Here is a 13,375-nt window from a genome sequence, read left to right on the forward strand (position 1 = left end):
CCACACTGTAGGCTGAACCACATCCTTTCTGGAACAAGATGGGAAGGAAGGAGGAAGGGAGGGAGGAGGAAAAAGGAAGGAAGGAGAGAGGAGGAAAGAGAAAAAAGGAAGAGAGGAGGAAGCAGGGAGGAGGAAGGAAGGAAGGAGGAGGAAAGAAGGAAGGAGGGAGGAGGGGAGGAAGGAAGGAGGGAGGAGGTGGGAGGGAGGAGGGAGCAGTGGAGCAGGAAGTCGGCTCCCGGTTGGCTCGGGATTGCAGCACCTGGCTGGTCAGTTAGCTGAGCCCTCAAGAGGACTCTGAGGCTCTGGGGAGCGGGCCAGGAGGACGGGTGCCCATGCCCTCTGCTGCCCGCATGGGGAGCCCTGCACACAGAGCGGGTGGTGCTGGCTCGAAGGTGACAGCCTTCTGGTCCTTCTCGGGCAGAAGGCGGCCGACACAGGTACCTCGCCTCTCGCTGGACACATGGGCCCAGGCAGACGGACGCAGGTGGAGAACCGCTGCCAGGCAGCCCCCAGGTGGGCGGTGAACACTGAGCCATGATGGCATCTCAACCCACCAGCTCCCAAAGGCCCCTGGGGCCCCTCCGCCGATGTCCTGGAGAAGGCAGACACCCTAAAGCTGACGTGAGGCTGCAGGACTGAGCAGAACCAGCGCCTGTGAGCATGGGAAGGGTGTCCCTGCGGCCAGGGCAGGCCCTTCAGTTGGACAGGCTGCACAGGGTGAGAGCATACCGCTCAGCTTCTTTCCCCCAGAAAGCACCACTGGATGGCTGGGGAAACTGAGGCAGTGGCCCCAAGGTCATGTGGCAGGGGTGGGGCCACCTTCCCCCATTGCAGGCGGACACATGCTGCTCTGACCCCAGACGTGTGTGAGTTGGTCTGTTCCCGGCACCCAGAGCAAGGCCAGGCCCTCGCAGCACAGGCTGAGGTCACTGAGCGAGCCCATGGGGCCGAGGAGGAGCAGTCACAACCCTGCGATGCAGATGAGGGAACCGAGGCCCACCCAAGTTCTGCCCAGGGGTCTCCGTGCTGTGGACACAGCCCAGCCCACTCGCCTGTCACCCCGTCACAACCTTGGCCCTCAGGACCCTTGCCCAGCACAGAGAAGACCCTGCGTCCAAAGCCAGCTGGCCTTCAGCCGACGCATCTGCTGGCGTGACAATGGCTGGAGGGAAAGCCACCCGCTGAGGCGTGCTTGACTTTCCCGTGACAGCCACTCTGGGACCAGCGTGTGCTGCTGTTTCAGTAGTTTAAAAACTGGATCTGTGTGCGTGTGGACACAGACACAGCACACATTCCTTCTTTTCACTCCAAGCTGATTCAGACAATGGTGCTGCTTGTCCGGGACACCCTGGAAATCCACACGGCGGCCAAGAGGTTCTCGCTGTCCTGATTCACAGACTAGTGCGTCAGAAACACACTGCCAAGGAGCCAGGGTCAGCTGGTGACCAAGGACCTGGAAGGCGCATCTTACAGCCTCAGTAAAGCAAAAGTTGGTCTTCCCAGTGAACCTCGCACTTCCACAGGCACCCTCTCCCCGATTTCGTTTCCTCTGTTACAAGAGGCCACACTTAGGAGAGATGCTGAGCAGGTAGTTACACCAAAAGAGTAAAGAAAGAGAGAAGGAGAAAAACACAGTCCTGGAGCCTTCAATGCACATCACTGAGAAGGGAACCCCTGTGTGACTCCAACTCTGTGACATCTTGGAAAAGGCAGAACTATGGGGACAGTAAAAGGATCGGGGCTGCGGGGGTAGGGGACATGAACAGTGGAGCACAGAGGATTTTAGAGCAGTGAAACTACTCTGTATGATGTTATAGTGAAAGATACATGTCATTATACATTTATCCAAAACCACAGGATGTCCAACACCAAGAGTGACCCTAACGTGACTTTGGGCTTGGGTGACAATGACCTGTCACTGTGGGTTCATAGATTACAACAAACGTGCCCTCGGGTAGGGATGTTGATAGTGGGGGAGGCTGTGCATCTCGGGGGTGGGAACTCTCTGTGCCTTCCCCTTAGTTTTGCTGTGAAACTAAAACTGCTCTAAGAAATAAACTCTGTTTTTAAGAAAAGACAGTCCTGGCATGTGAAATGGGGTCCCTGCTGTCATAGCAACCTCAGGCAACATCCGTCTAGAGCACACGCTCTGTCCCCTTCCCGTCCATTTAGAAGACATGGGAAGAGGGGGTGAGGGTGGGGAGTCCAGAAGTGAACCAGGTCTCCCACGGTGCCCACAGCGCCCATTTGTTCTCTGAGTGTCCTGGGCAGTTCTGTTCAAGTGTCAGGGCCCAGGGGGTCAACCCTGACCCCAGCGCTGAGGCCGACTTGGAGCCACCTGCTGGGGAAGACCTCCTCCCAAGTCAAAACAGGCCGCCCCCACCACCAGGGAAAGCGGGACAGGGGCCCACCCAGGGCCTCCACTGCTCCTTCTCACACACCAGACTACTCACCACCATCCCCTGGAGAGCAAGATCATGACAAACACCAACAGGCAGAGCCAAGGTTCCCCGTGGCACTCTGCCCACAGGACGGCTTCCTGGAGGAGGCCCCAGAGGGTCACCCAGGAGCAGGACACCACCGGCCTCCTCCCTGCGGGCACCGGGGGTGGTCAGGAGCCAGCCTGGCGGTCCGGATGGTCAGCTCCCTGTTCGGCTCTCAGGGCCCCCTTTCTTCTGCGCCCGTCCAGCAGCCACAGGAGACACAGCCTGACAAACCCTCCTGTCCAGAGCCAGCAGGAAGGGAGCGCAGCCGGGGAACGCCACTGTCACCATGGCAACGCGGAGCGGGGTGGGGCGGGCCTGGGGACGCAGCCGGTCCGACAGCCACGGGCCGGCCAGAGGGGCGTTGCTTACTGTTCTGGACACCTCTGCTCCCCCTCTGCTCACTTTTAGAAGGTCCCGAGGCAGCAGGGCGGGTCTTAAACCCTCCAGCGTGATGAGCCGCCTTTTGTCTGTGTGGCCGCTCACCACGTACCTGTTTGCTCCCCGCAGCGCACCTGTGAGCTATTATTACATCATTAAGGGAGCCAAGGAGGTAAGTGCCCCGAGGTCATCCCTGTGTAAGCGAGGAGCGTGGACGGCACGGCCACGTTGCACGTTGCCCTAAGTGCCAAGACCCCACCAGTGGCCCAGGTGGACGGGCACCCACGGCTGCCCGGGCTGGCCAGGTACTAGCGGCGGGGCCTCGGCTTCCCGCTGCGTCCGAAGCACAGACTCTGAGTGTCCGTCACCCACGTGTCCATCCACACCCACGTGTCTCACGCCCACAGTCTCGCCAGCATCTCTGCGATTCAGGGGAACGTCCGCAAGCCGCGATCCCCCGCCCCAGGCTCCCTCTAGGGACCCGGTGGGGCGTGGAGGGTCCCTGGGGGCTCGCAAGGCCTCCCTCCCCTCCACGTGTTTGCAGACCCTCCGGCAGAGCCAACGCACCTGGCGAAGAGGGCGCACTAAGATCTGCTCCTGACACTGAGGACAAACGCAAGAAGAGAAACGTCTAACGGGAAAGCGACGCCCTGAGCGCACGGAACCCGGCTCGGGCTCAGCCGCCCCGCCGCGTCTACGCGAGCCCCCAGTCTCCCCACGGAGTCCCCGCCCACGGCGCGCTGCGGGTCCCCGAGGCGAGGCAGACCCCGGCCTGGCGTCCTCGGCCCGCGGCGCCGCCTGCCGGCGGAGCGGGCGGAAATGGTGGGAACCGGCGTCCAGCGATCCCTCCTTCTCCAGCGGCGCCGCCCCACGCCCCGTCCCGCCGGGCCGCCGCCCAACCCCGCGAACGCCGTCCCCGCACACGCGCCGCGGACGGGGAAGCTACCCGGAGCCCCGCTCCCGCTGGCTGCCCAGACCGCGTGGGCGGAGCCCCGACCCCGGGCTCTGCGCGTTCCGGGGTGTTCCCAGGAACGAAGGCAGCGCTGCAGGCCTGCGCCCCGCGCCCGCGTCCCCTAGCGCCAGCCCCCGCGGCCACCGTCACGCTCAGTGGGGGACACGCCCGCACACGGAGGCCCTCGGCGTGGGAAACGCCTGTGCCCCCGCCCCCCGGACACAGCTCGGGCCCGGGACTCGAACGTGCCCACGTGGCCTGTACTCTGCCCGGAAAGCCCGCGAATGGAAGCACCGGGTGCGGGGAGGAGAGAACCGGGCTCAGCGAGCGCGGCCTGCGCGGGGGGGCGCCTGCGGCCGCTGGGTAGTTGGGAGGGTCGCGTAGCCACGGAGCAAACACGGGGGAAAACCAGAGTCTAGAAGCGGCGGTTCTGCAACGAGAGGCGACAGCCGGTGGGACTCAGCAAATGTTCTTTTTCCACGCTGTTGCGATGAAAAATGTGTGATCAACAACAACTGGGACAGAAGGGAATTTCCTCCGTTTTCTGGGCACTTGTGAGTCTCAGGCATTTTCCTGGTGGCTTCATTTAACCGTCCAAATCCAGTGTCTTCACCCAAAACTAACACCTGACTGCCTCTCTGAGAAGCGCTCCTTCACAACTGAAACCCGGAGGGGGGCGGCGTCCCAGCTTTCCGGGAGTCCTGTCCGTGAGGAGTCCCACCTGACCCGTGTCACCAGGTGACGCAGTCCCAGCAGCCTGAACCCACGGGTGACATCTTTGTTCAAAAACCTCAGCCAAGAAAAGCCGCCTTTATTTGAGGTTTGAGCAGTGATTTTCCCGTGGCACGTAGAAAAACGGCAGAAATACTTTCACTCCAAGCACTTATCTGCTGGGCGTGGAACTATCCAGGCGGCTGCCCCGTCAATGGGATGTTTCTCCGTGCCACCCAGGAGCATCAAGGGCAGAGGCGCATCCTCCCCAGTAAGCTGGACACACCTTATTTTCTTTGCACGTTTCCCCTGACCTTCTGACATTTTACAGAAGCTCGATGGGAGCCTTTTTGTCACTCTGCAGACTCAGTCTCACACCCACTCCCGCGGGCACCCACCTGGCCTCTGACCCTGGAGCAGAAAGAACAGAGGTCGTGCCAATGAGGTCCAAACTCCTGCGCTAGTCTGATGAGGTGGGACAATGCCCACCTGCAGCATTGGGTGTCTGAGATCTCCCAGGCCAACAGCCCAGAAAACAGCAGCATCCCTCGGAAACTGAATCAACCTGCCTGGGCGCACATGACTGCAAATAAACTATTATTGTATATTAAATAAATATTAAATAGGAACCACTTACCAAATATGGACGTCTTGAATACATAGTGAACAAATCGTTTGAACAGGTGTGTGCCAGGCCCTCACATAAGGATATTATCATTTGCCCCCTGGGAGATGGGCATCATTAATTCTATTCACAGATGAAGAAACTGTGAAGTGTGTAAATGCCTCTGGAAGAGCAGTTTTGGGGAGAGAGCATGGCACCTCCTGGCACGGTGGCTCAGGCTCCCCTCCTGGGTTCCTGGTTCACTGACCTCAGCACGGGGGCCAGTGCACTCAGGGCTGGCTTACCTGGGCGCCACCAAGGCTCCCACCTCAATGGCAGGGGGGTGGGACCACACACACGCCCATATCCATGCATGTACACGTGCTTACCTACCTACACACGCTCACACACATCATGTGCACACATGTGTGACACAAACATGCACATGTGTGCTCCCCACACACGCACGTGCCCACACACCCAATCTCTCAGTTCCATCACGACACACCCAGAATTCTCTAAAGGATCGTAACCAGGAAGACAGGTCAAACTGCTGGCCTGTCTTAGGCACAGAAGATGGCTGTGAGCCAAACCCATAGAGAAACCTCACCCAGAGGGGCTACGACCCCCTGAGAGCAGGAGGACAGACACAGCCATGCCCCCAATCCTAACAGCTGGCAAGTGAAGCTGGGCTCCTGCCCCTCCTGCCCGGCTGCAAGACTCAAGTCAAGGCTGGCGGGTCCTGGGTGGGCGGGACCTGGTGAGCCCCTTTCTCCCAGGGAGGCCCAGGCGCAGCCGCTCACACCGTCAGCCTGGGGCATCGGGGTCTCTGGGTGAGAGCCCCTCCCCAGGTGGCCTCAGGAGCACCCCACACCCGGCAGCCTAGGCCCCCTTGACACCCTCCTGCTCCCTCCAGTGACAGCAGCCCTGCAGCGGTGCTGAGGCCTGAGCACATGGCAGGATGGATGCAGGTGGCCACCATGGCCCTGGGGAGGGGAGCCTGTTATGTTTGCCGAGTCCTCTCCATAACCTGGGGAAGATGCTTCACCAACACCCTGCATTGTCCACAAAGTGCCTCAGTGGGAACGACATGCACGCTGCACTGGAATTTGTGAAGTTCAGATCTGGGCAGTGTTGCCTGGGCCCTCCCTGCCTGGTGCCCAGCTCTGGCCATGCACCAGCACTCTCAGAGGACGCCTCCCAAATCTAGGATCCTCTCATTTCAAATCGAGCAGGATAACCTTAGATCATATCCCACTTTAAGCTAAAGAGTTTAGGCTCGAAAGTTGGGAAGAAAGTAATCAGTGATAAAGGATCAGACAGAGGTCAAAAACACAGAGAGAGCGTTGATCCCAATGGGGAGGTAGAGAGCGACCGCTCGTGCAAAAAGAAGGGATGTGTGCGACGCCTCAACACACACTCGCGGAATATGGACCACACAGTGTGTCAAGTGGAGGAGATATGGCTCTTCCCTCAGCAGGTTTACTAAAATGCTTTATTTATGATACAGAACCTATTTTCTCAGTGAATCTAAGAAAAAATTCTAATAAATTGATTTATTTTATAACCATTCAAGGTGTTTGTTGATTCAATAAGACCAAATTCAGTCAGTACAAAAAAACGCAGTCAGTATAAAATCTAAATTCCAAGATGACTTTAACTCTTAGCAGTGCATGAAAAACATCCTACTTCATTACTTGTTAGGAAAAGCCTAAACTCCTAAAGTTCTTACGACGGAGTTTGGGGAGATGGCAGTCCTGATGGTTCTACTTACACATCCCGGCCGTTCAGACGGTACCAACAAGACTAGGCAAGCCACCAGTGTAGGGCTTGGTTTTCCAGTAGGTTCTATCAACAGTTCTTATTAAACAAAATATCCAGCATCTGAATTAAATGTTGCTTTGCCCCATGTGGTTTGTTATGATTGTTATTGGTATTCAGTGGAACAGTTTGACAGCCTCTTCCCAATTAGAAGCCTCACCCTTCTTTCTACTTTCCAAAATCAAGGCAGAAAAGATAACCTGTAAAATGCAAAAACCAAGTAAATGGAAGAGACCAAGACAGACAGAGACAGAAAAGGAGACAGAGACAGAGACAGAGAGACAGACAGAACACTAGCTACCACCCTAAAACATTAGGACAAAAACTATTCCTTTGATTTATTGTTGTTTCCTTATAATGTTTGTGATCTTCAAAACTGAGTCATATTTCAGCTGCACATGTTAAGACCCACACAAAATACTACATTTTATTTTAACTTAGGAGTAAACATGTGGTTTGGAGTTTTAAAGTAACTCAGAACCAAGTCGTACTTTCTCCCTTCTCAACTCGCTGCAAAGCCACCTGTGATGTGTCAGCACTTGTGTGAGTCCAGTCACAGAAGCATCGCATGAATCAAGCTGCGTCCCTGAACGATGCTCAGGGACAGTCACAGTAATCCAAACATAGCCAGCACTCACAGTGTCTGGCATGCAAAGACAGGACAAAGTGACCCAAAATGAGAAGAAAAAGTCAGTTAATAACAATTGACCCAGGAATGTCATAGATAGTAGGATTAGCAGATTGGACCTTGAAAGAATTACCATAACTGGATTCCATATGTTCACAAAAGATTGAACATGTTAGTAGGGATAGGGGAAATGTGAAAAAGACCCAAACTGAACTATTCAAGATGAAAATACAATGTCTGAGATGAAAAGTACAATGGATGAAATTAACATCACATTAGACAATACAGAAGCCAAGACAGGTCAACTTGAAGAAACAGCTATAGAAACCATCCAAAGAGAAACACACAGGGAAAAGACTGAAAAAAATTAATGGAGCCTCAGTGAGCTGTGGACAGATTCAGTCCGACTAAAACACATACAGCTGGAGTCCCTACAGGACAGAGAGGGGAGGGCAACATGATGGAAGAGTAACATCCCCAAATTTTCTCAGTCTGATAAAACTCAAAGCCAGTCATTCTCAATCGGGGGCAGTTTGCACTCGAGGACAATTGGCAATGTCTGGAGTCATTTCTGGTCGTCACAGTTAGGGGGATCACTACTGGAATCTAGTGGGTAGAGGCCAGGGATGCGTCTAAACAGCTGTAATGTGTAGACAGCCCACCACACCCCATAGTGCTGAGACCGAAAACTGTTCTAAACCCAGAGGTTCAAGAAGCTCAATTAGCCCCAAGCAAAAATAAGAGAAGGAAGCAAGGCCAAGGCATGTCACAGCCAGATTGCTTAAATCAGTAACAAAGAGAAACCGTAAAAGTAGCCAGAAGAAAAGGCACGTGATGTACAGCGACAGAGATAAGAACGACAACAAACTTCTCAGAAGCAATGCAAGCCAGAGACAGAGCGGCGACACCTTTAAAGCACGGGGGCTGAGACCGGGGCTGTCGGCCTTATAACCAGCATGTATACATAACTTCTATAGCAAATATATTATAACTTCTTTAACCAGCAAAAATATTTTGGAAACTAAGACAAAATAAAGACTTCTTCAGACATAGTGAAACTGAAAGAATTTGTCACCAGCAGACCTGTAGTATAGGACATATTTTTAAAAGTCCTTCAAGCAGAAGAAAATGATATGGGATTGGAACCTGCAAGGAGAACTAGACAAATCACAATAGTAGTCAGAGATTCCAACATCCCTGTGTGGACAATTGGAAGAATGAGCAGACAGAAAATCAGTAAGGACATAGAAGACCTGAATAATATTATCAATCAACTTGACCTGACGTTTGTAAAATATTCCACCTAATAACAGCGGAAGAGGCCTTGTTTTGAAGTGCACACGGAACATGTATGAAGACAGACCATATTCTGGAGTATAAAACAAGTCTCAATAAATTTAAAATAATTTAAATCATACAGAGTGTGTTCTCTGGTCACAACAAAATTACACTAGAAATATGTGCTAGAAAGATATCCAGAAAATCACCAAACACTTGGAAACTAAATGATGCACTGCCAAATAGTCTGTAGGTCAAAGAAGAAGTCAAAAGGGAAAGTATAAAATATTTTGGACTGAGTGAAAAAAACCCCTGAAATATATTCAAACTTGGGGGTTCAGTAGTCAGCAGTGCTCCCAGAGAAGTTTCTAGCACTAGACTCTTGTCACAGAGGAGCAGGAGGTCAAGTCAGTGACCTACTCGATTTCCTCTTTAAAAACTAGAAACAGAAGAAGAGCAAATTAGCACTAACCAAACAGAAGAAAGGAAATAATAAAAAGCAAAAATTGATAAGACATAAAACAATAGAAAAAATAAATGAAGTCAAGAGTTGTTTCTCTGAGAACAAAATTGAAAAACCTCTCAACACACTGGTTAGGAAAAAGAGAAGAGATAAATTACCAATATCAAGAGTGAGAGAGGTGATAGCCTCAGAGATTTTACAAATATTTTTAAATAGGAGAATAGTATGAAACACTTCAGTCAATATATTTGACAATTTATAGGAAATAAAACTACCAAAGTTTTCTCAAGAAGAAATAGATAATTGAGATAGCCCTATAGATATTAAAGAAATTAAATTTGAGACTTAGAAAACCTTCTCACAACAAAAAGTGCAGGCCGAAATGGCTTCAATGTGAACTCTAACTCGATATTGAAGGAAGAAAGAGCACCAGATCTTCACAAGCTCTTCCAGACATGTGAACCATCTCATTCCACAAGACAAGCATTATTGTGACACCAAAACCATATAAAATCATTCCAAAGGAAGAAAACCACAGACAAATGTGGAAAAATTTGTAACAAAATTTTAGAGAATCAAATCCAACACAGTTATGCGTCACTTAATGACAAGGATGCGTTCTGAGAAACACGTCGTTAGGTGATTTTGTCACTGCGAGCATCACAGAGTGCACTTATGCAAACCTAGGTGGCACAGCCTACTACACACCTAAGCTGTATGGTACTGATCTTACGGGACCACCGTTGTAGATGCCATCTGACATTGACCAAACGTCACTGTGCAGTGCATGACTGTAGTATATGAGAAGATAATACATCATGACCAAGTAGAATTTTCTTCTAAGAATGCAAGATTAGTTAAACATTAAACAAATCAACCAATGTAATTCACCACATGAACAGACTAGGAAATAAAAACTATACGATCATCACAATAGATAAAGAAAAAGTATTTGGCAAAATCCATCACTAAAAATTAAAAATTGTCAGCAAACTAGGAATAAAAGGGAACTCCCCAACCTGATAAAGAACATTGATTAAAAAGTACAACTAACGTTTAATGGGGAAAGACTGAATGCTTTCTGCCTAAGATGAGAAACAGCGTGAGAATCTCTGCTCTCACCACTTCTCCTCCACGTAAAAGACACACATATTGGAAAGGAAGAAGTAAAACTCTCTCCATTTGCAGTCAACGTGATTGTGTATATAGAAAATCTTACATAATCTACGAAAAAAGTGCTAGAACCAATAGTGAATTTAGCAAGGTAGTAAGACACAAAATCAATATTCAAACTTCAGTTGTTTATCTATATAACAGAAATGAAAAACACGAAATTCAAAATTTTAAAACACCATTTACAATCATATCAAAAATACTAGGGAAATATGTAGGGGTAAATTTAGCAAAAGATGAGTAGGACTTGTGCACTACAAAATATCGCTCAGAAAAATTAAGGAAGACCTAACTAATGAAGAGATACTGTGTTCGTGGATCAAAAGAGTCAGTTCTCTGCTCACTGATCTGTGGCTCAGCCCAACGCCAATCAAAGTCCCAGCAGAGGTTTTCGTAGAAATTGACAAGATGCTTCCAAAATTCAAATGAGTATACAAAGGACCTAGAATAACCAAACAACTTTGAAAAATAATAACAGAGATGAAAGACCTACACTGCCTGATTTTGAGACTTACTGTAAAGTTAAAGTAATCAGGACAGTGTAGTATTGATCTCTTGGAACTGAATCAAGAATCCAGGCATAGATCCACACATAGATGGTCAATTGGTTTTCCACGAAGATACCAAAGCGATTCATGGGGGAAAAGATAGTCTTTTCAGCAAATGGTTCTTGAGATAAATGCCCAAGAATGTGATTGTGGGGTACCCATGGCAACTTCATATTTATTTTTTAAAGAAATTGCTTAACTATTTTCTGGAGTGGCTGTACAATTTAAAATTCCCACTAAAAATAGATGAGAGGTTCAGTTTCTCTGCATCCTTGTCAGTGTTTGGTATTGTCACAATTTTTTATTTTAAACATTTTATTTTTCCTTTTTCTCCCAAAAGCCCCTGGGTACATCGTTGTGTATTTTAGTTGTAGGTGCTTCTAGTTGTGGCATGCAGGATACTGCCTTAGCATGGCTTGATGAGCAATGCCATGTCTGCGCCCAGGATCCGAACTGGCAAAACCCTGGGCCACTGAGGTGGAGCACGTGAACTTAACCACTTGGCCACGGGGCCAGCCCCACAATTTTTCATTTTAGCTGGTCAACTGATGTGTACTGTTATCTTGTTATGGTCTTAATTTGCGTTTTCCTAATTACTAGTGAAGTTGAAGATTTTTTCATGTGCTTATCTACCATCTGTAAATCCACAGCTGTGAAATGTCTCTTTGAATCTTTTGCCCACTTTCTAAAATGGATTTTTTTTACTGTTGAGTTTTTAGAGTTCTTTAAATATTCTAGTCCTTTGTGAAACACGTTTTGTCAATATTTTGCCCCAGTCTTTAGTTTGTCTTTTCCTCCTCCATCTCTGAATGTCTTTCACAGAGCACAAGTTTTAAATTTTGATGAAGACTAACTTATCAAGGTTTTTCCTTTAAAGATCTTGCTTTTTGATGTCATTCCCTGCCTCAATTCCCAGCAAAAAAAAAAATGTATAAAGAATGGAAATATGAGCATCATGGCAGAGTGAACTTGCCAGGGACTCTCTCCCCTCCAACATACAACAAAACAGGACATCCATACTCCAACAGAAGACATCCTAACAACACAAAGTCCTTGGAGAGACACGCAGCCACAGGACGGAGGCTGGAGAGGCTGGAGCCCCCGGAGGAGCTGGGACGGGGTAAGAGAGAGCTTCACTCCGTCCCCTGAAGACTGGGATCGCTGCCGTAGGAGGACCCGTCAGGGAAGGAGGGGACATGGGTCACTCATCCACCAGACCATCAAGGACTCCCTAGCGCCCTTTCAGCCTACAGGGAAGCCCTCTAACAGGGCGAAAGCTTTCATGGGGTGTGACCTCATCAAGCCAAGACCCCAGGAGACCAGATAGTGAGACCTAATCGAGAAACCCTGGACTGCGCACTAGAGAAAAGGTGCCCCCACGCACGCTGTGCCGCAGCATCTCCGCTGAAGGCGGAGGGCTCAGAATACGTGGCTCTCGACCCCCACCCAGTGACATAGGCTGTAACTGCAACAGAATCATATCAGAATGAGGAAGAACCGAGCTTCCGACGTGTGACACTACATCAAATCTCCAGACCACAGAGAAAACGACAAGCACCCAGAACTCAGTCCTGAGGACACAGAAATATGTAAACTAAATGACAATGAATTCAAAATAGCTATCTCAAAAAACTCAACGAAGTAAAAGAGAATGTAGAGAAACAACTCAGTGAGTTCAGGAGCTACTTCACAAATGAGATCGAAAATATAAAGAAGAATCCATCAGAAATATTGGAGATGAAAGACACAATGGAAGAGATCAAACAAAATACAGATTCCCTGAATGCTCGAGTGGACATCATAGAGGAGCATATCAACATAATTGAAGATGGACATGTTGAAGTGCTCCAGACAGAGGAGGAGAGAGAACCAAGAGTAAGAAGAAATGAAGAAAGTCTCCGAGAAATAGCTGACTCAATGAGGAAATGCAACATAAGAATTATAGGTATTCAAGAAGGTGAAGAGAAGGAGAATGGAGCAGAAAGCATGTTCAAAGAAAAAATTGCAGAGAACTTCCCAAATCTAGGGAAAGAGAGGGAAATATGTGTGTGAGAAGCTTCCAGATCTCCTAGATTTGTCAACATAAAAAGATCTACTGCAAGGCATATAGTAGTAAAACTGGCAAAAAAGAATGACACAGAAAGACTGCTCAGGGCAGCAACGCAGAAGAAAACAACCTAGAAAGGAACCCTATCAGGTTTTCAGCGGATTTCTCTGTAGAAACCTTACAAGCTAGGAGAGAATGGAATGACATATTCAAAACTCTAAAAGACAAGAATCGTCAGCGAAGAATACTCTATCCAGCAAAAATAGCCTTTGCATATGAGGGAGAA

General features: G+C 49.5%; 1 protein-coding gene across 2 annotated transcripts in view; it reads right to left on the reverse strand.

Moving 5' to 3' along the window:
- Positions 1-2,967, reverse strand: part of FGD3 (FYVE, RhoGEF and PH domain containing 3) — a 61,595-nt gene extending 58,628 nt beyond the window's left edge. Inside the window, exon 1 of one of the 2 annotated variants that reach the window (XM_023627614.2) lies at positions 2,454-2,967. The gene's annotated coding sequence lies outside the window, so the exon portion shown is untranslated. The remainder of the gene's footprint in view (positions 1-2,453) is intronic. The other variant, XM_070248677.1, reaches the window with a different exon arrangement.
- Between the last annotated feature and the right edge of the window lie 10,408 nt (positions 2,968-13,375).

The sequence above is a fragment of the Equus caballus genome, chromosome 23, assembly GCF_041296265.1.
Source record: "Equus caballus isolate H_3958 breed thoroughbred chromosome 23, TB-T2T, whole genome shotgun sequence".
Classification (NCBI taxonomy): domain Eukaryota; kingdom Metazoa; phylum Chordata; class Mammalia; order Perissodactyla; family Equidae; genus Equus; species Equus caballus.